Here is a 22,977-nt window from a genome sequence, read left to right on the forward strand (position 1 = left end):
TTTAGAAGTTGTCTCCACAGGAGGCTTTACCGAAGCCTCACGGGCTCTTGCAGTCTTGATGAAATGTCTGTGACATGGTTTGGACAAAATATCTGCTCCTGGCTGCTGGGATGGAGTCGGCCACCAGATTCACCTCCTCCCCCATATTTTGTTGGGTGTGGCCCAGGGGCGGCATCGTCCTTGCCCGTTTGACGCTGAACAGTATGTGTGTTTGGTTGCAGTTCCTTGACTGACCACTAAGTTGGCTGCACAAGTGACCTCGCGTTAAAGCATACAGAAATAAACATATTTACAGTCTGATTCAAAGCAGTTTTGGTCTATAATTAGAGTTGCCATCAAACTGTACGGGGTGATTTTTTATTTTTTTCCTACAACACTGGTGAAGTCATATAAAGCAATTAATTTAAATAAAGGTGTGGTCTTTTGATTGGCAGTGGCCATAGCCAATTTTATTGGCCTGGAAGGGTTCGGGGCTACCGTCTAGGGCTGCATTACAAAAAATCCTCGAGGAATTTCCTCTGCCTCAAGGCCTCGTTTAATTCCAACTTCCAGGCCCGCTCCTTCTACCTGTTTACAACATTGTGCCATGCAGTACGAGAGAGAAGGCGGTTTCAAAAGCACTCTTTAGAAGGATTTATGGGGGATGTCAGAGGGGAGTCATCTAGTACTTCTTATACGCTGTATCAGTGTGCCTCTCTTCTCTTTTGCCACTTTCAAGTTACAGCAAATGCAGCATGATGGGAAATGGAGTGGACTTAAGCATGAGCAGGCTGGATAATTGACTGGAAAAAAAAACTAAATTGCATGAGGAAAAGGAAGAGCAGAGGCTTCACTGGAAGGCCTGAAAAGAGATGTCTCACTTGGTCACTTGTGTCTGCTCTCAGCCAGATGCTGCCCCATCGTCCCTGACATGACCTGCGTGGAGGCGCTGCTTCGCAAGAGCCACTTTTCAAGTGGCGAATCGATTTTAGGTTACGGCAGAAGCAAAACCAGCATCAAGCTGTTCATCTTTTTGCCATCCTTTTCTTCTTTTTTCTTCCGATCTGAACGGTAGTTCTGTTCATATTCAGCCGTATCAGCCGCCTCGCCGAACAGCGTTATCTTTTCAGGAAAAATCCCTTCAGTAGAGACTCAGTTTTTTTGATCATGGATTTGCTGTTTGCATTGCTGATGTAGTTTGCGAGGCTGGCGAGGCTGATAAGACAGCTGTCCCTTTATGTGGGTGTACATGAACACGTTCCAACAAAAGATGAATGCTTTGGGCTTTCGGGATGAATAATACATTTGAAAACCCCAGACTGTAGGAATGCAGGGATAATGTTAGCTGAAAAACCTACGAGTGGTGGCTCTTTCACTATTCATTTTCCAAGCTTTGTATGGGGGGGGGGTTATCTGTCTCAGGCTTTGAAAACCCTTGCTTTCTGTTTGGAGGTGTAATTATTTCAAAGCTGGCAGCTACTCAAGGCCTCAACTGGGAGTCCCTTAGTCAGATCTGAATTTCTTTACATCTAATTAGTTTACGTAATAAAACACGGCAGAAAAATATAATGAGCGTGACACTTGGGGAGCTTTGTGCAAATTGCATGAGCGAGTGCTCGTTTAACGCTCCGCCTCCCTTCGGCGGAGGAGACTGCATCACAGTTGCATCACTGCGTACCCACAGCTTCTTCAGGCGACTGTTGATTTCCCACTTATTGATTAGCTCACTCAGAAGTAGAAACAGGAGCTTTGAAAAGATGTTTTGTCATTGTTGAAGAAAAAACCAGACCAGGCACAGAATTTATGAAATTTTAAACCTTTACAATGGGTTACAGATTAATGTAAAGTAACGAGAGAATAATGAGAGACTGTGTTTGTTTCAGCACCAGGGTTTACATGCTTTTGCCTCCAAATCCAGGTGATTCTAATGGTTCAACTCACATACGGCTGAGATTATAACTTTGTGCTTGTCAACAAAACCAGAACTGACAATGACTTGGAGGTAGATCAATACATGTGTCTGCAAAGCCAGATGAGACAAGCTCACCGGGCCTTCCCTGAAAGAGCACTGTGCTGCCCGAGTGTTGCTGTGTACCGCTGTCAAAACTGCAAATCTGCTGAGCGGACCTGAGCAGACCTGACGTGTGTGGACTCCACTCCTCAACAGTTTCATTGTTTCATTTCCTGCCATTTTACACAGTTGTCTTTTTATTTTTACCTGTATCTTTAATATTTGATCAGGAGTTATGTTCAGGGTCTCTGAAAAGCACCTAGAGACTATTTATGTTGCAATCATAAATGAGATGAAATTGAACTAATTGACCTTTTAGGTGGTTTGGTTTCGGGTTCTTCACATACTTAAGATATTTCAGGCTTTTGACATAAAGACAACAGAAAATCACCATGCATATTACCACTATAGTTGTTCTGAGCCAAAACCTGAAGATGACAAGCAGAGCATGTCCATTACATTAAAGGTGCTCATCATTAGTTAAAACATGACTTTTTTCTTCTAAAGGCTCAGTTATGGTTCTGCGTCAAAATGACGCCGTGCCTACGGCGTGTGGTTTGGATCGACGCAGAGGACACGCCGTCACCTGCGCCGTCTCTGACGTGCACCTCCTGAAAATTGTAACTACGCGCCGAGGAGACGCCGACCACACGCAGACCGAGAGGGCTGTGATTGGTTCGTTTGAAAGCGAAGCATTTCCGGTTTCCGGTTTGAATCAGTAGTGAACTTCCAGGGCTCTTTTCTTCGTTTATGTGTGATTTTTTTTGTTTTTGTTTTTTGCACAATAGTTGTCCTTATTTCTTTGATTTACTGTGACCGGAAAAAGTCGGATAAACCATTCAGAAAAAGATCGCTAACTAGTGGCCGCGGGGGGTACTGCACCGCGACCAAATGGAGAGACGGAGAAGTCTGAAGGGTTCAGCACGGCGTCACGGCTGCGGCGTGTGCTCTGCGTTGGTGTGACGCAGAAGCATAACTGAGCCTTAAATCTCAACCAGATGTATTTGAGCATAATTCTGTGCTAGTGAGGCATTAAAGCCTTAATATGTGTATAAGTGTACGTATATGTATATGTATATGTATATGTATATGTATATGTATATATGTATTCCCTCCCTCGCTCTGCCTACTGGTCTGTGTGTCTCCTCTGTTGCTATGGCACCTCGGCGCTCACCTCTTACATCTGTTTTGTTGTTCTTGTTAAAGGCTTTGTCACCTGAACCCAAACCAGAAGCAGCGACAGAAGCAGAGGCAGAAGCAGAAGCAGAACCCATGGCAGCGGCAGAGCCCGAACCCCAAGATGAAGTTTTCGGTGAGACGCCAAAACGTGATCATGCATATTTAAAGCGTCGACACTGGCTTTAAAGAACAGATGCATGTTTCCTGCACAAATCCATTGCTGCGTAAATATATAACAAGACCCTTCATTTCTGTCACTGTAACAGTGAAACACGACAGGCAGCAGTGAAATGTGTTGCCAAGAAAGCAGGCGAACCTGAGAGTACAGCCCTGAATCCACAGTGACACAGCTCTCACTTTAACTCAGCTCTCCTCACTCATATCTGCCATTCCCTTTAGCAACAATGACAGCTTCTGTTTCCCCACGCCGACTCAGGGCCCGCTAATCCGCCGCTGTGACACTTCTAGGCAGTCAGCGGTCGGCCAGTTGAAAACTGGATGATGGATGACACTTAGTGGTTTGTTGGAGTCGTTTCTCAGAGGCTTTCCTTCTTGAGTGACCCGTGCAGTCCTAAAGGACGGGGGTTAAAAAGGGCGTTTGTAATTCTGCTCCTCAGCAGATGAGGGCAGAGTTTGATGTGTGAAACGATTCAGACAGATGTTCATGTGTCAGGAGCATCTGTGAAGCCAGGGGAAAACTACCAGCACAGATCTGGTGAATCATTTTAAACATGTCATCAAAGATGAGTGAAAACTGTTCCTCATCTGAGAGTTGCACTGTCGCCTATTTAGAACAGGCAGGCGAGAAAAAGAGAAAGAAAACTGCTCCAGTTACCTCGATGAACGTATCAGTGTCTCTGAGGCTTCTTGTCGCTGCTCATCAACTTTGATGACAGAGACTGAGCGAGGAGGCAGCTTTCAGAGACCACCCACGGTGAAGGAAATTGACTTTTATTTTTCTTGTTACTCGTCACACAATAACTGTTGAGAGTCAGCTATAAACTACACGTTGGCCTCCTGCTGATGTTGTGTTTTGAACAACGGTCAATTGTCTAATCTGCAAGAGTCAAAGACTCTCGATGCTTTGACCACCAAGTCCCACCTTCACTTCAGAAGGGGTGCTCCTTTTGTTATTATCATCTTTTGGACACCTGCCTCACAAAGCTAATGAACACGATGAGAACGCAAAACAAACTGCAGGGAAAGAGCAAGTGCAGCTGGAAACTAGGAGGAGAGGCAGCTTGGTGGGTTGTGATTGTGTTGCAATGATGGCGTATCTGACACGCTCCGTTTATGGCTGTGATTGCACAGAAATAACAAAAGCTTTCATGCCACATTGAAAAGATGTTAAGTCTTGTCCTTTAACATCTTTTCAATAAAATGTCTCAATGACTGCAGTGTCTCGAACTAAACAGAATCCCCTTCTCTTGTCAGACGAGTGCAGTCCTGCCAGAATACCAGAGGAGACACGGGTCTGCAGGCTGTCACTTAGGGAGCTGCTTTGCAGTTTTCCCCAATTCAATATTTGTGTTTTTCCGGAGACTTGGTAAAAGATTGGGCATCTTATTACTGTCCGAGGGGTAATCAACAAAAAACTTAGATGGGATAACTTGGCTAGCCATGCTACAGATAGAAAAGTAAAATTTACATTTTATTTTACCTAAAGTAGTCATGCAAGTTTGAACAATTTGTCATCCTGAATCAAGGTTTTATCTCGGTGATATGGCGCATCACATCATCAAGGACACCTCTCACCCCGGTCATGACCTCTTCAAACTTCCACCCTCAGGAAAATGTTACAACTCAATCAAAACAGGCTCCAACAGGCTGCTGAAGAGGTGTTTTTTTTGCCGCCCTGAAGCGATTCAGCCTATCAGTTCATGTTAATCCATTTTACTAAATTGTGCTATAATTTAGCACTTAGGCACTTAATACGCACTTTGTTTTTAAACAATTGTCTGTTTTTTCATGTTTTATATGCCTGGTCATTGTGTGTTTTTGTTTCTATCTCCAGACTTGCATCACATCACATACAGAGACAATAAAGGCATTATCTTATCTATTTAATTAAAACTGGACCTAACATGCCAGTGTCATCTGCTGGAAGCAGAGAAGTGCAAACACATTTCCATATTCATTGACTCCTGTTCACTAAAGACAACGGTGTAGTCATACATGGGGAACGCAGATGAGTTTAAAGGGATTAATAATTTCTGGAGTGAGATTTGAAGAGACAGCTACAGGTTAATGGAGAAACATATTCAAGATCAGATGTCATCATCACACTCACCTTTTAATTGCATATGATATTAGGTATTATGTTCTATGTAATTTGCAATATTCTTAAATGTAAAAAAAAAAAAAAAGAACAAAAATAAAAGAATATCTAGAAATATATTAAGGAGGTTCATTTTCCCTCCAGGGACATGGTATGGAAAAGTCAAAAGTAATGAGTACGCGATATACAGTAGGAAAAGTTTTTCCTGCAATGTGTTCTCACCAACTTTATTTCAAATTCACGAAATGCAATGAAAGAAAAAACAAAAACTTTGAAGTGATAATACATATGCACTTTGGAACCCAGGAGAAATCAAATACTTTTCAGAGGTTTTGCAGAGCTGCACCCTGAATCACCGCAAGAAAATACTTTTCTTTTCATATCTTTGAAAGATTAAATTTCTGTAAAACCAAACGACTTTAATGCTTCATATCACTTGAACAGGAACATTCGTTGCGATATGTTCAAGCAACCAGAGCATTCAAAATAAAGGATTTCAAAAGTAAGATTCATAGGCTAAGTCATATTTTTTACATGAAACATGAAAACCGAGATCCCTGGAAAGTCAACAGTTCTGATATAATATTTCTATATAGAGCTTTGAAGGCAAGGAGCTCACGAGGAGGTAACATGCGAGAAGACATTCACGTCCCAGGGAGAACATCGATACGTGCTGGCATCGTCACTAATAACCAAGTATATAAAACCAGGTTTTTAAATCATTAGAACATGGGGGGATTTTCTGCTGTGAGATGCTCAGTTTGTCCAAATAAACTGCAATAACTGGACAATAACTGGAGCAGAGTTTGTTTATGGGGAACCAAAATGCTCGGCTGCAAAATCACAAATCCCCCACTATTATTTATGATATTTTGCTGCACTAAAAATAAGGGAGCATGGAGGAATAACAAATAATTCAACAATACTACATTTTGTAACTATCATCGTGCGAGAATGTCCTGCTAAGCACGCTAGTTAAGAGCTAGTTAAGAGCAGAGTCAGTCTAGTTTTGATAAACTTTTGGCAGAAATGCATGTGTTCACTTTTGTCTTAATGTACAGCATTTTGGCTATCCCTGTGGTTTTTAAAATGTGCTAGACAAATAAAGTTGATTGATTGATCCGCTTGAGCTTTCCCGGATGAATATTTGTGTAAATCATGATCTGGGTGATGCCAGTAATCCTTTGGCTCTCTGTCACCATGGCTTTACAACAAGTTAACCTTCCAAGCTTTTATTTATGTACTGTAACTTATTATCCTGTGGGAGGCATAGCCCTCTAACTTTTGCCAAGGAGCGTTGGATGTTCACAAAACTAATCTTTGCTGTGTCTTTATACAATATCTGCACCAGTGGTGTGGTTAGAACAGAAGCTTGACCTCTCATTCCTCTGACCATGAACCTGATTCTGTGAGTTGGTGTACACTGCAAAAACTCAAAATCTTACCAGGAATATTTGTCTTATTTGTAGTTAAAATGTCTAATTTTTAGTCAAAAAATCTCATTACACTTAAAACAAGAGTCATTACCAGAAAAATAACTTATTTGACAATTTTCAAGTAAATTTTCACTTGAAATAAGTAGAAAAATCTGCCAGTGGAACAAAATTTTTTTGCTTGTAATGAGAAGATAAATCTTGGCAAACTGGCAGATTTTTCTACTTATTTCAAGTGAAAATTTACTTTTTACTGTTTTTTCCAGTGCTCATCACTGGAAAAAACAACAATTTTCACCTGTTTCAATGAGGCATGAGGCACTGTACACCCTGTACAGGCTGCCGCTTTATAACAGCGTTGCACACAAATGAACAAGACAAAACAACTTCACACCTACAATTAATTTACAATCATCAGTTAGCTTAACATGTATGTCTCCGGAGGAGCTGGAGAAGGAAATGCCTCTGGTGGTATTTAAATCCGGACCTTGTGGCCGTGAGGCAACAGTGCCAATCAGCGTAATAAAACCGATATAATTAAAACAGCAATATACAATAGTACTTTGGTTTAATACGCTGCAAAACCAATTACTCAGAGTAATTGCACTGTGTGTGTGAGACTGAACGTTTGTGTATCCATATTAAAGTTGAGTCGCCTCAGTTTGTTGAGTTTTGTATTAAGATGTATTGTTGTCCTCACTGACTCCTAGGAAGGAACTAGTACTGTAGATTGAGCTGCTAAAATTAAAGTCCTCTGTGTTAAACACGTAATTGATCACAGGCATAGCACAGAAAACAACAGAGTGTATAATAATAAAAGTCAGCTTTCCTTACAGTGCTGCTTCTGGCATTTTGTGATAAGAAGATAAATGCATTTTTAAAAGAGGGCAAACAAGAGGCAGACTGAGACGTGATGTTAACGAGAAGGTTTTAGTTTGGTGTTTATAATGATTCATCTTCTCATGTTAAACAGCAGGATCACAGGGATAAGTGACAGTCACAACTCTATTATTAGCGGGTATTTCATCTGGTGGTTAATGTGCAGAACTCAACCATCTCCAGGTGCAGATTCTGCTTCAGTGCTTCATGTTTAACTTCTGCAGGTGCATAAAATCCTGTTTCCTTGTCATTTTCTGACTCATTGCTGCTCGGATTTAAAGCCCGCGCATCATGCTTGAGTAACGCCATGCAGTTCATTCGAAGTGCAGTCAAAGAAAAAAACAACAAATTATGAGTTTTATGATGAACACAGTAACTGTCTTTTTGTAGCATCGTCTGGTTTTAATAGGCGTCATCACTCAGAGTAAGATATCCATCACCTGGACGCGTGTCAATGCTGCGCTTCATCTTTGCTTATTGACTGTTTACTCTTTAATGCCTGACTTATTAAATAAAACACAGAAAATAAAAACATTCTTAATTTTCTCTATAATAGCTTCTAAATAATACATTTTTGTGTACCATTATGAATACGTTTTTGTTTTATTTTATTTGTTTATTACATAACTTTTTATAAAATGTCCATTGCCTAAAGGCTATATTTGTACTTTTTTTGAGTATGGGCCTGTGGAGAGCTCTCAGAAATGATCAAGAATGAAAACCTCCGGCTTTTTGAGGTTAACAGACCTTAATGGCTCCATTAGCTGATGTACGCTGCAGCAGCTTCAGACTTCTACTTGTATCTCTGGCTTTTCCGTCGATGTTTCCTCCTCATTACAGACTAGGGTAGTAAAAAACAACATAAGATAGCAGTTGTCAATAAAAACCCAGAAGGAACAGACAAAAGTGGGGTTGGTCTTTCGGGAGAAGATGCCTGTAATGGCCATCTTGCCCAACTTTACTTCAAAGTCTCTCAAAATACTGCTGAGATTTCTTTTTTTTTTCCTTTTTTGAAGACTCAAATCCACGGAGGGTTGGAGTTTTACCTCCGTGTCTGCCAGAGAGGCTTGTTTTGGATGTGGTAATGATATTGGATGCAGGTTGTTGACTTTCAGCAGGATAATATGTCCTGCTTCACTGCAAAAAGTCTTCTGGGATGATGTGAGAAACGCAACGAAGGCTTCTGGTGTGTCTGATCAACGTTCTGTCAAATACGCTGGGGCCAACCAATTTGTTTTACAGCCGGCAGTAACAAACAAGCACTGATCCCAACAACAATGACAGGCAGGAAAAGACAGGTACAAAAGGATAAGGAGGTGACAGCAACACACACAAATGAGTTCTTAAATCTGCCTGTTCTGCAACGCTCTGAAATCTATCCGCAGCTTCAAAGAAGCTTAGGAAGCAGAGGGCGTGGATCTGCCGGGATAACACGGGCTTTCTTCAGGCTTCTGACTCTGTGAAGGGCGATCGGGTTGTTTGACGTCACATGTGCAACATTACCACGGGCTTTAACTAGGCCTCTGAGACGGCTCCTGTTAATGAACCGCTGAACCCTTACCAGCAGACAAACCAAAGGGTAATGCAATTTCAATTCACATAATAATACTTTGATAATACTGCTTAAAGGTCAAAAACGCTTTGAAATGCAGACAACTGCTGCTTCATGCAGCCTTAACCTGCACCGGCTGGTTCTCTGTAGTCTTCTCTCTTTAAGTATTGTTTTGTCTCTTTCTAGATGTATTTATGAAGAAACATGGAAGTTCTCCTGTGTAGATTATCTATGATCCTGTATATTACCAAACTATACTATACTATACTATACTATACTATACTATACTATACTATACTATACTATACTATACTATATTCTCATGCAAAATAAAGCATGTAGCTACATTTAACAGGATGGACATTAAAAAGCCCCATTTCTGTGTCTTCTTTTAAGTTCAAAGCAAGTGTCCTTCTTTGTGTGAGGCATGACAAACAAGACACTTGGCACAATTATATAAAGTTTTTTTTTCCATTTTGGCCCTCACATCTGAATAGCTTTTGTCCCCTTATCTGTCTGCAGAGGACTTTGATGAAGGAAAAGCAGATTTTATGTCATCGTCTTCAAAAGGAAAACCTTAAGCCATGCAGTTGAGAATGGACTGAGGTTTTTAATGATATAAAGTTATTAGCAAGCAGCTTATTTTGGCTTTTGCCCTCTTTTAAGGATCATCACCAGCATAGTCTGATGCCCTTCCTGACACAGGCCTCCACATTTATACGTCACCATGGCAACAGAGATTACAGACCACAATTACTACTTGCCCGGCCTTTTTGTAAACTTCAAGAATAAAAGGAAAACAACTTCTTTCAAGTGCAGAAAAAGATTCCAAACTCTTTCATAAGTTACTGTCATGATATTTGATCAATATTTTTTATTCTTGTTTTTATAACTGCATTTGCTTCAGATGGTCGTCTTTGCTCAAATTTCTTTCTTTGAACAAAAGTCATCACTGAATTGATTGCGTTGCCTTTGTTTTCTCACCAAATTCAAAGAAACACATCTTTATCACAGTTTGAAAAGAGCTTAGTAATAAAAGCATCGTTTCAGAAATATCTGATACCGCCGCATGAAATATGGTTTAAGAGCTTGTTATTTAGACTTTTCATGAACTGATGCACAAAAATCATTACATTTTGACCATTTTATTCTACTTAGAAGCTATCATCTCGACAGTGTTGTGCGTCGCCCATGTGAAATCTGGATTTATAAATGTATGAATATTTTGTGATTTTAAGGACCTGTAAAACCAGACTTTGCCCCTTCTTCCTGAAGTCCTGCGACCCCCTGCTGCTAACTCCTGGTTATCTCGGCCTGGGTCGAGATAGTCCGTTTACGACCCCACTGCATGGCCGGAGATCAAAACAAGGACCCAGCAGGGTTTCTGCCAGGGAAAACAGACTTCCTTGGGGTTTTATGACACCTAAGCAGGGGTCGGGAAGCAGCGGAGCCCTAAAACCAGGCCTCTTTGGACAGACACAAAACCTACCAGCAACCCCCCCAGCCTGGAACTGGCTTTAATGTGCCTCATAAAATGGCGACCGTGCCATGAACCACAATCCCAGCATGCCTTGCGGGATGGGGCGGCGCCTGAAAGCGCGCGCATCCAATCGCAATGAGGCACCGATGACGTCACTGCAGCGCGCGTAGGATCAAAACCCCTGCCGCTGCTTCTTTTTCGCTCTCTTCCGATCAACCTCTCTTCCTGAGCAGCAGGACCAAAGGATCCCATCTCCCTTCCCTCCCCCCGGCTGGGGGGAGGCGGAAGGCCCGCAACGGACCGGGCCTGCGGAGCTCCGGCTCCCATTGACTCTCTTCTCAACTACATCTCGTCCTGGAACAGCTGGATCTTCTTGGCTCTGGGCCAAAGATCCCACCTCTCTCTTCCCCCGGGCTGGGGGGGAGGCAGGAGGCCCGCACCGGACCGGGCCCTGCGGGGTCCGGCCGTTGAAGCCGCGGTCCCCCGGGAGGCTCCGATTTCTCACTAAACTCTGTTCCTCTTTAAGTTCACAGATCCAAGCTTCCGACGCCCACGCGCTCCCGGCAACCAGATCGGGACACAGCTGCGATTGAGTTCTCTGACTGAACCCCCCCTCCCCGCTCCGAGCCCCTGTCTGCGAACCGGCGCAGGGATCGGGGACGGACGGCCGGCGTCTCGCCCGGCGTGAGCTCTCCCGGGGCCCGGACGGCCGCGCGTCGGCGACCGGCGCAGAGAGGGAAGCACGGCAGGAGAAGACCGGTCCCCCCGCCGCGCCTAGGAATGCGTGTGAGCCTCCGTTTGGTCCGGAACCACGGCCCGGCACGAGGCGGCCCGCCGCTGTCTAATCCGTTTCAGGGGAAGGGACGGGACGCGATAGCCTGACTGCGAAACCCCAGCAGGACCGCGAACCCAGTCAACAAACCCGCATGCACCCGATTCCGGATCCCAGAGGAGACGTGAGCCCGCGTAGCAGTGATCAGTAGGATTTAAGAGTGTTCAGAACTGTGTGTGAGATTGTGAGACCTGGGTTATCAGTAACTTAAGAGCGTTACAGAGCTAAATCTGTGTTCAGAGCTGAGATTACATCATCATTGTTATCATTATCATGTTTGATTATTTGGTAGTCGTTGTTTTCTGCCGTAGGCACGTTTTAAATGCTGCGTTCGCCATCCGGTCCGATTCCACGTGGCCCAGAGGGCGCGTCCATCTTTAAAAGACCACAGAAGCCCCGTTTGAACTGTAGATGTTCTGTATCTTCGTTATTATTGCTTGATTTCTTTTTTTTTGTTTTCATTCCATGCATTTAACGTTTATGTTTCATATTTTTCTATTGATGTTTTTCTAGTTAATTAATTGTTTTATGATACTGAAGCCATTTCTGCCATCAGGTTTATTGGGGTGTTGCGTTTATCATCTTTTGACACCCGTATGTGAATAAATCCTGATTGATTTCTTTATGAGTGGTTGTGTTATTTCATGCAAGATTTGGTCACAAATTGATTTGTTTAAGCAGAGCCTAGTGTTCGGATATCACGCCTTCACTGTTATTCTGTAAGATTTGCTGTTCTGCAGGATAATTCAAATCATAATGAGACTGATTTTCTGCTGTTCGTTATCGAATCCCACCGGAAGTAAGGCCCCGGCGGTGGTGCCCCTACGAGAATTATCATTTTTGATAATACAATTTGATAAATAGTCAACTTTATTAATTATTAATAATTCTTTAATAGAATTATCATTAGCCTTGATAACTGGACAGCCAAGCTACCTATGAGTTGCACAACAACAGGCTGCAGGTGTGTGGAGATTAGAAATCTCTCAGCGGCGTCTGTCCCCAACTTGTTTAAGCACGACTTCAAGACTTCACGACTTCAAAACTTTTCTGGTTTTCTGGAATAACACAACATAAATAAGTTTATATCAGAGGCTAAATGTCTGTTTTTCTTGTCTTTTCACCAATATCATAAACTTCAGATCCAAAACTGTTTTACACTGCATGAACATTTTGAAATAAAGTTGAATCAGAGGTGATTATTGATGTTTTTAATCCTCTGGTTGGATTATTGCTCTCTTTTATTATATTTATAAAAAAGAAAGAAAAAACTAATTTTGTATTCATATTGTGCAAAATATTGCAACAGAGGCCTTAACGTACAAGTTAACGTTGAATTCACTTCAAGCTTCTTGAGCTACTCATCCTGTCAAACCCTCGGATCATCTAATCGGAGGTTGTTTCCTTTAAATACCTTCCTTTTTATAGTCTTTTAGCTTTGCTTGATTACACTTATGTCTTAATTGCTCTTATTGTGCTTCTTTAAATACCTGCAAAAATGCTTGTTACATTTTATTTCCTTATTTTTAGGCTCTATGTTTTAAGACCTTTTACCTGTTTTGTAGTACCACAAGAAGCAAGCGAATAACCCAGAGTTTTTCCTTGTTTATGTACTGATTTGCACATACAGTATGTGACTGGAATGAAAAATCAAAAGACAAAAAGTTAAGTTTGTTTTCATTATTACTTCATTATTCTGAGCCAGCGAGCTCTGCCCAACGGGGGCTTATGGACCTGCTGGGTTGATGGAAGAGCCAGGAACAGTGCTGTGTTAATGAGTGGGGACGGTCCACACTTGGCCCACCAGAGGTGCGTCTGACGCCTGCGGCTCACACAGGAACTTTCTTGTATATTTGCTGCACACACGTGGAAGCAGGCTTCGGGGCAGTTTAATAAATGAAACGTGAATTACTCTCATAAACTGTTTGGCCTTTACAAAGGGGGATTCAACCTTCAGGATTCAAAGATCAGTTGCTTCATGCATTTAATCTTCATTTAAATCTTTCATAGAAAAGTTGGATGGCAGCAAAGCGGCCTAGGAGATCTGTGCTTTAAAAATCACATGTGAACGTCTGATAAACAACTGAAACGGCTTTGGCTGAAAGTTTTCTCTGAAATGTGTTTTTCTACGCAGTTATAGTAGAAAATTCCTTTGAGTGCACAAACAACCAAATGATTTCTCTTTTCAAATCAACAGGTATGAAATCTCAAAGCATAAAAACGTTTGATAAGAGAGGACAGCGAGCAGCCAATGTAGTTATGGACATAATAGGATAAGACATCTTTCCCAGAAAATTGAAATTCAGCTGAGTTCAGTCCAGACATACTTGTGCTTTTATCAGTAAAATCAATTGATATTTGCATGAGCCAGTTATCACTTTTTTTTCATACGTGATGTGCTTCCCCCGTAATTGCATCTGGGACCTACTGGCTACTCTTGAAGTATCAGGGCTGGAACCGGCTGCCGCAGATCCGTCTGATTTGATTTGAGCTGGTGAGCTCAGTCAGAGCGCTCCTCCTCACCGGCCGACAGGGAGCGGGAGGAGCTCTGCTCGGCACTAACGCGCTAGACAAGCGCCAATAAAAGACCAAAGCCAAAGTGAAAAAAAATTCTGATCATATCCTTCAGAAATGTCATTTCCCCTCATGAGGTTTTGAGCATATTTAATGTCTGGGTGATAAAGTTAAAGCAGGGCTGTGCATGATTGTCCACCGCTTTTCATTTACTGACATATCTCTCACTCTCCTTTCTTTTCCTTTTATCTAAATACTGAATATCATTATCATTCAGAGGATAAAAGATTTGTTCCTGTTACAAATGAACAGATTAACTATATTTCTTTTATGGATTTTGGCCTTCGCAAGCGCGCTCCTTTTCATTTGAACTATGTGGCTAAATATGGGCATAATGGGTTTCTTGTTCCAGTATTATCCAAAAGAAGACAATACTTCTCAAAGAATACTTTGATAATCAAGGATCAGGACATTCAAGTCTGTCACAAACGTCATGTTTATTCAAATAGATAATCGCTGTAGATGAGAAATTTCACTTGAACTATTACAGTCATTCAGGTAAATGCGTCTTTGCTCTGTCTCCCTTTAATGGACCTGCGTCAGCTCTCCATTGGCTGATGTAACATAAGCATTAAAATCCTGCTTTTTTTTTTTGTTTCTGTGTGACGAGTTTCCATCGTGTCGTGTCATTACTGACGGTGCATGCAGCTCAGAATTGAGAATATGTATCCGTTTGGTTGTAAAAGTGCAGTGGCTCAGTTATTTGTCTCCGTGGCGGAGACGGACTCGAGCTGGTACCGGCCCTGGCACCGTCAACGTAAAGCACCTCCTCCGCCTCCCCCTCAAAAGCTCTGATTGTTAAAGGACAGCTTCCATCACTGGACCAGTGTTCTTTGGTTTGACACCATTGTTCAGAATATCCCTGTTTTCCCCTCCCTATCGCTTCTTGCCTTCCCTCCTCTAATCTTTTCCCTTTTCTTTTCAAGTTTTTTCTTTGGTATGATCTAAGATGCATGACTTAATCGCTCCAAAATGCGACAGCTGTGTCTGTTACTACACAAGCACATTCATAACCTCCTCCATGCAGCTCCGGCCCTCTTTCTGCATGCCTGCTGCTATGTGTTTGTGTGTCATGTTGTCAGAGATCTTGTCTCACTGTGCCCATGAGTTCAGGAGACAACGTCATCTGCCCTGGACCATCTGGCAGGACAATCACCGAGTGTGTGCATGTGTTAGCAGCTCGGCCTGCGCTACAGGGAACGATGGGCGGCCAAGAGAGTAGTAAAGCACTAGCTGCTACATCCCACATGTCAGACCAAATGCTCTGGAGTCTTTTCCTCTGGAGGAAAACAACAAATTCAATATGAAAAGGAAGCAATTGTTGAAAATAATCCGCCGGGTCCTCCAGGAACATCCATTCAGGTTGTCTGTATATTTTGGAGGGTCCTTGGCTATAAAAACAACTGAGGGTTTCCTTAGAAGATTCAATGACTACGTTTACATGCAGTCAAAATTCAGGTTATTGCTAAAATTCCGGTTTCTGAAACATTCAGAATATTCCGTTTACATGCGTGAGCAAACAGGGTTATCCCTGTAAACATGGTAATTAATCATTCAGGATATCTGGATCAAACCAGCGACGCACGGAGAACATGATGACGCAATTACCGTCATTTCTGCTTCTTCTTCCTGTATCCAAATTCAAAACAAATGCTGCTTCGCGCAACTTTTCACTCACCTTCTTTTAAATCTCGCTATCCCGGTACTTTCTGACGTCTACAAATGCAGAAATGTTCATATCCTTCATTACATTTATGAAGTGATTAGTCTCCTCCTCACTCCAAAAGTGTGGCGTGGTCTTGTGTTTCTCCGTGTTTAGAAGAACTTCCTGGAATCAAAACACCAAGATTCCTTGCAAACAGAGCATGTGCAGAAAACAAATTCATGTTCCGTTTAGTCGGGATATTCCGTTAGGCGAATATTTGGGTTTTAAAAGGAGTAACCCGGGGCTCATATTCGGGTTTTTAAAAACCGGAATATGAGCAAATTCGGGTTATTCAAAGGGGTTATTGGTGTTTACATGGCCGTGCAAAACCGGGTTATTGCTAATATTCCGGTTTTAAAAGAGTTATTGACTGCATGTAAACGCAGTCAATGTGAAGACTTACTCTGGATGATGTTATATTAGCAGGAGTTGACTCTGCCCCCCCAACATAAGATATTTTCGCTTAGTTTAGTTCATGTTAATATAAATGTTATATAATTTCCCATTGGGGATTGATCAAGTATTGTTCAATTGAATTGAACTGAATTGACTTAATGTGAATTTAATTTAATTGATTTAATCTGTGATGCTATTGTTACTTTACATCCAGTCTGGTTGAATCTGTCAGGCAGAAAAGCTGATAACACAAGAGTTGCAGCCGTCACCTGCAACGTTCCAGTTGGGTCGGGAATGGCGTGACGGCAAAGGTGGCAAGCCCGGAGCAGGCAGCTGAAGTGGTGACCAGCTCGGTGGCCCAGAGCTGTCCACAGCCACAGAAGTTCCCTCCAGCAAGAGGGCCTTCTACCTTCTGACCTTGTTGCAGCTTCAGCTGCAGTTGTCTCAAAAATTAGGACGGATGAACAGAATTGAGTGTGAATGAATGAATGTAACCAGTTGGCTTCATAGCTCGGCCTGAGTTAAGCCACTCTGGAAAAGCTTGTGTTGGAGGTCAGGCAGGAGTGTTCAAATCAGTTCTGAGCTTGTTGGTTCCGGTGCAGTTTTCATAAATCCCATGGATGATGTCACAGCAGGTTTGTGCAGTTCTTTGTATACAGTATATGGTGTCACCATCAACCATGTATAAGGGTCTTCTAGACCGCCAGTGAATTACTCATGCACTGTGTTGTGAGAGTCACTTGTTCTTTGTGATCAGTTCAACACAAACCATGAATTTAGTAAGTAGTAGCTCGGCCTTCAGTCTGATTTGCTTTATTGAATTTTATTCTTATTTCTCTCTTATGAAGGCAGTTTTTTTTTAGACTCATGTGTTTTGAAACTCGCTGGCAGGCAAACTGTGAAATCATTAGTGCATTCACTCCTTCATACCACCCGTTCGATGCTATTATTGCACTTGGAAATGTTTTTTATGTTTCATATTTTCGGTTGAGTTAGAAAGCCAATTTTCCACCTCAAATATTGGTTTGTTATAATGCCACTTTGGAAACTGCTTTAAATATTCCTGTCAAACAGAGTATAAATTTGCTACTTGAAACACAGGATCAATTTCCATCAAAAACTGACTGTGTCTCAAGTGTTTTGTAGCTCACGTTGAGTTGATCTGATTTTCTCGTGCAGTGTGTTAAAATTAACAAACCCTGTGAACAGGATTTAGGAAACAAAGGCCTTATATGTGAAGGGGAGTATTGCAAGAGTTGTCTAACAAAGCCATTCAAAGTAGTTAGTGGTAGTTGTTGTAGTAAAGTATCCAGATCAATACATCAGCTGCTGTGTGCTTTGCTGCAGTTACATTTCTTGGTCTGTCATGGTGAGTGACAATATTGAGTAACCACTACATTTTGGTGATATTTGAGTATCGGAGATTGAGTCGTTATCTTAAAACAATTGAAACTAACACAACAGATTTCTTGTGCTAGTGTTGTTACAATAAAAAAAGAAATGAAATTGTTATATCTTATCAGAAGCTTTTGACAAGACATCCAGCTGGCTTTCTACTCTAGAGTATCGACCATGTGATGCTGAAATGTGTGTATGAATTAATGTGTTTCTCCCTCTCGTGTCTCTGCGTGAGTAAACATTTATGAGTGCTGTACCAATCGCATCAACCCTCGCTGGCTGTATTATTCTTGAGTCACACTAAAACACGCATTCATGCCGGCTGCCAAAGGAAATGTGATCCTCTGCTCCGTCATGGCAGAGATAGAGAACAAGCAGGCCTCAGGAATTACGAGGACTGAGCAGCTCCCTGAAGGACAACGTGCCTTCAAGGCCGGTGTCAGGGGTGAAGTAACGCAACTGCCCACCAGCAAACAAAGGACCATAGATGTAATGCAACACCTCCTTCGCATCGATAGGCTCAGTACACCCTGGGCTTTAATCTTACTGCTTTGAGCACAAGAAAATAGATAAATCCTTTGATATTAAACCACGTCTTTCAAATAAAACAGCAGTTCAGAGTTTATATTAATAGATATGCTTTGTGTAGCATGTCCACTTGAATGATTTGGTCAACACATGGGTATAACTGGCTGCGAGCTGGACTCATGCATTGCTGTTTCTGACGCCAGGGACCCACTGGGGCCCAGAAAGTGTGTCCCAGTCCAACTGTGCACGCTAGCCAATGTGAACAGTGGCCCCTCCAGTCCATGAGAGTGGTCCCAAAAAAAACGCATAAGAAGCCAATGCCCACTTTGTTCCTCAATCGATTCGCTCCAAGTTTATTTTGGCATGCAGTCACATGACAGATTGAGTTGGCAGGAAGTCAGACGCAGTAATGGCAAAGACAGGCCGGTCAATTTGCAAAAGTAAACACCACAAATATGTAATTATATCTTATAACAAGCAGATTAACATGCAATTCTGACATGATCTTGTAAGGGTAAGCTTTGGGTGAATTTGTAAAACAAACTAATTCAACCCAGTAGTCAGCACTTGGAAATGCAGACAAGTCCTGGTCCTGATGGTACAAGTGTCCTGATCCTCAGTAACCGTGGTGACCAGCTGGCAGATATATGCTGTTTCCTTTTTACACTGTCCCTCCAGCTTCAACCGGGTCCCCAGCCTTTTGAAAGATTCACTCCCTGCATCCAAAACCAAGTCTGCCAAGACTCTTAACGACTTTAGATGCATTGTAATGACTTCTGTTGTTATGAAATCTTTTGAGTAGATTATAAAGGGCTGAGTCATTGATGAGCTGGACCCGCTTCCGTCTGCGTGCAAGTCAGGGAGGGGTGTGGATGATGAGACAGCCACCCCTTTAAACATGAATTTAGCTGGCACACTGAAGTCCTCCTTTAAAGTTGACTGTTGGGTGTGAGTTAATCATGTTTTTATCTGATGCTCTTGGCTCCTCCCATGGCTGCATCCTCTCTCCTCTTTTATTTGTGCTTTACACATGAGCGTCAAATGGTCAAGCTTGTACGCAGCATTATTACATTTGCAGATGACTCTGTCCTTTCTTCCTGATTGCGTGAGGTGGGCCTTGATCAGGGCCCCATAGTGTCGAATTCATAAACTGGTGTTAGTCTTTTTTCTTGGACATAAATGTATCCAAGACGGTTTTAAACAGACTCCACCTGCTCTTCATCCTGTTACCACCAACAATCAGTCTATTGAAGTTGGGCGTCGGTACAAATGTCTTGGCACCATTAGAGATGATAAATTGACCTTTGAGAAACATGTCCAAAAAAAAACAAAAGCTTATCAGCGTTTGCACTTTTATCTTACGTTTCAGAGTTGTAATATTGGGTAATATTGGCAGCACTTTTAATGAAGATGTTTTATTTTTTTGTTTTATTGAATCTATTCTCACTTTTTCAATAACGAGAACCGACTGATGGATTTTGTGGAAAGTTCACAGATGTGAACATAATTGATCTTAACAAACTGTATAAGGTTCAAACCCTCGAAATTCGGTCCATCCCAGCTGATCCGATCCACACTCTTTATATGATTTTGTGTTGCTGCCATGTGGTTGCTGATACAGTTTACCAAAACGCAGAACAATCTTTAGAAAATAAATCGTGACTGCTGCTATTGGCTTTTTAAACAAGTCACTCTATGAAGTGTTAACCTGTTACTGTGTTGTTATGTGGTTTGTCTGCATTTCTGCAGGACACCTACAGTATGACAGAAGGTTGGCAGATGGAAAATGACTTTTATGTCAGTAAAAAAGAGAAAAACACCTTATTTTCCAGGAATAAATGCGAAGGGGAAGGAGTTTCATTCGTCATCTTGTGTGCCACTCAGCTGACGTCCGTCACATGCTGTTAATCCTATAACAGCTGAAATTAACTGAATCATAACTGTCGGTGACGTTCACGGCGCTGGCGAGTGATGGAGCTGGAACTGCACTGCTATAGAAAAGAAATCTCCTAATTAACAATTACCTGGATATCCAAGTAATCAGGTCCAGCTTCATTAAACGCACTGAATGCACAAAGCAAAACTGATGCGCTCCTTTCGTGTGAGACATTGTTGAAAGAGGAGGCGGGTAAAGGCAATGGTTAGCTGGATAATCAAAATGGGTTTAAAGAATTATGAGACATTGATACTGTTTTTTCAGAAAACAAAAGACAAAACTGATAAGGCAGGGCTTTCTTCATGCTTTGTGGTGCTGCAGCGTTGGCCTCACCGTTGCTTGAATAAATGGTCTTGACGCTGCTGGATGCATGATGGAGCTTTGCAGCACGCAGAGCAAACTAAGCTCCAAATAGCTGTTAAAATTCCTCTTTCTCAGTTTTGAATCCATTGATTCTCTTGATCTGATCTGGGGAAAGATGTTAAAATAAATCTGACTTTTAACTTGATCGGCAGGCTCAGCGGCTCATGTGAAGGATTTCTCTTGGATCCTCCCACATGTTCAGCTGCCACTCACAGTGAGGTTCGCAGGTCACGAACAAGCCCGGGGTTGTCAGGGAGTCCTTCTCCCGCAGTCCTTTTCTCCTCCAGTGAAATCTGTGGAGGACTAATGTCCTGAATGCCAGTTAGGGTGTCGGAGACAGAGGACGTCTTATTTTTCGGTGAGCCTGTGGGAGCTTCGTGTCCAGCATGAATGCAGCGGCAGAGGGATTTTTGCACCCGGGTGGGAGTGTTGATCCCGGGCCACATAGCGATGGATGTTTTTTCGGAGGAATGCTTCCCGCGCCTCTGTCACACCACAGTCCTTGTTGTTGTCCTAGATGCTCGGCCACACATCCTCCTCAGACTGAAGAAGAGGAGGAAAAAATGTAGAGATTGAGGCCCACTCCCTGCATACCTCCTCCCCTCTCCTCTCCGTTACTGTGAATACTTTAAAGAGGGCATTTGTGGTGTCTTGACCTCCGTATTGAACCTAGATCGTGCAGAAAACAGAGGTGCCGATGGTTGATTGTCCCGGGCATGGCAATTAAAGTTTTCCAACGGATCAGAAAACGCAGTTTTTTCCCCCTATAATTTTCAACAGCATTATCTGCTCATGGCACCACTTTAGTTGTCACAAGCTCATCCTGAATCTGTCCTCCTGAGATAATCAAGAGGAGATGGCACGCTATTATCTGATCATCCTGAAGCTGTAATAGTGTCCTGGCTACATACGTTGCAGGAAGAGAAAAACACTTTTGAGTGGGGGTCAGTATTTCACGGTGCAAATGAAGGCAGGCATCTGGAGAAATGTTTTTGACACAACATGTGTATGAGCTCCTGACCTTCCTGTTTTCCCCTGGTGGCCCATCGACCCCTCTGCTCAGCCGGTGATGGACTGGCTTGACAAACTGTCGTTATGTTTGTTTCACACCCTGAAAAAAGATCCAGCGTTCATAAGAGGAGGCTCCGAGGTGAAGTGAGCGAGCTCTCAGGAGGGTCGAGCCTCTACACTGCTCATAAGACCGTAGCATAATTACTCCTTAGTATTGTTTACAAGCTGTGCTGGGCAGGCGGCCCACAGGAGACTGGTGTTTGTGTTTATATTTGTCTGAGCTAGTGAGGGACATGCAATCTGACTATGAACTCAATTATCTCCTCACTATAATCAAAAGTAAAGGGAATATCTCCCAAAAACAATTATTGTGTTTTTTACTTCATGAAAGCTGTCATTGAACTCAAGGGACTATCTGATGTGTGGATGAGACAGGACAGGATGGGATTGATCGAACACATCGAGGCTGGGTTTACCTGAAATAAAAGAAAAAGCACACGGGGAAGTGCAAATGTCCACCCAGTGAAACTAGAGCGTCCTAATGTCCAGAAATGGTCTCGATATTATCCGTCCAGGCTCCACGTAAGAGCAGAAATGTCTGTGTTGGTTTATTCAGCTTTTTGTTTGAGCTTATCTCGCCAGGTCCATCTTGTGCCAGGTCTGGATAATGAAATCCAATTACATGGAAGATTGGAGCCATATGAAGGTGGAAGTGTAGGGCCACAGCTCGCTGCCAACAAAGAGAACTAAACAGTGAACCCATGGCCTTCTGGAGCCTCACAGTGGCAGCTGCTCCCCCGTTTCATCAATCACAACCATCAATTTCCCGTTTATCTGGAACCAGGTCACCAGGGCAGGTGCTTAAACAGCTCTTGATCATCCTCTTCTCCTTCTGGCTGAATAACCACGATATGTGATCTCTCCACTGAGTTCATCAACACCCTCTTCAATGACACATTTCCAACTTATACTTGCAGACTTGTTTTGGTCACAGTTCATGGCCATAGTTAAGGATTGATGAGTTTGATTTGTTAATTGATATTTACAATGCCAAGAACATAAATATATATTTGGACTCTATGGAGTATAACTGTACCAGGTTTCTTAATGTATTTGCCCTTAAATGATCTGATCTTCTCTTAAGCCACAATGATAGAAAAAGAGGAATCCCCTAGGCCAATAACACACAAACAATGTATTTCTGTCTTTATTTAACACACACATTAAACATTCACATTGCTGGATGGGAAAGTAAGTGAATAGTTAGTTAGTTAGTCAATTAGTTAGTTAGGAGTTAATAAATGCTCCAAATTAGCAGCAGTAACTTCAACTGGACACTTTAGTTCGGACCTGTTCAGGTGGAAGTTTTGACCATTTCTCTGTAGATGTGCTCAGACACATCTGGAGGGTATCTGGTAACGGCTCTCTAAAGGTCATTCCTCA

General features: G+C 42.4%; 1 protein-coding gene across 4 annotated transcripts in view; it reads left to right on the forward strand.

The window, feature by feature from the left end:
• The window catches only part of mbpb (myelin basic protein b), a 92,069-nt gene that overhangs the window by 49,096 nt on the left and 19,996 nt on the right, over positions 1-22,977 (forward strand). For all 4 annotated transcript variants that reach the window (XR_009771138.1, XR_009771144.1, XR_009771126.1 and 1 more), the window contains one exon: positions 3,197-3,302. The gene's annotated coding sequence lies outside the window, so the exon portion shown is untranslated. The remainder of the gene's footprint in view (positions 1-3,196; positions 3,303-22,977) is intronic.

Source organism: Cololabis saira, chromosome 3, assembly GCF_033807715.1.
Source record: "Cololabis saira isolate AMF1-May2022 chromosome 3, fColSai1.1, whole genome shotgun sequence".
Lineage (NCBI taxonomy): Eukaryota > Metazoa > Chordata > Actinopteri > Beloniformes > Belonidae > Cololabis > Cololabis saira.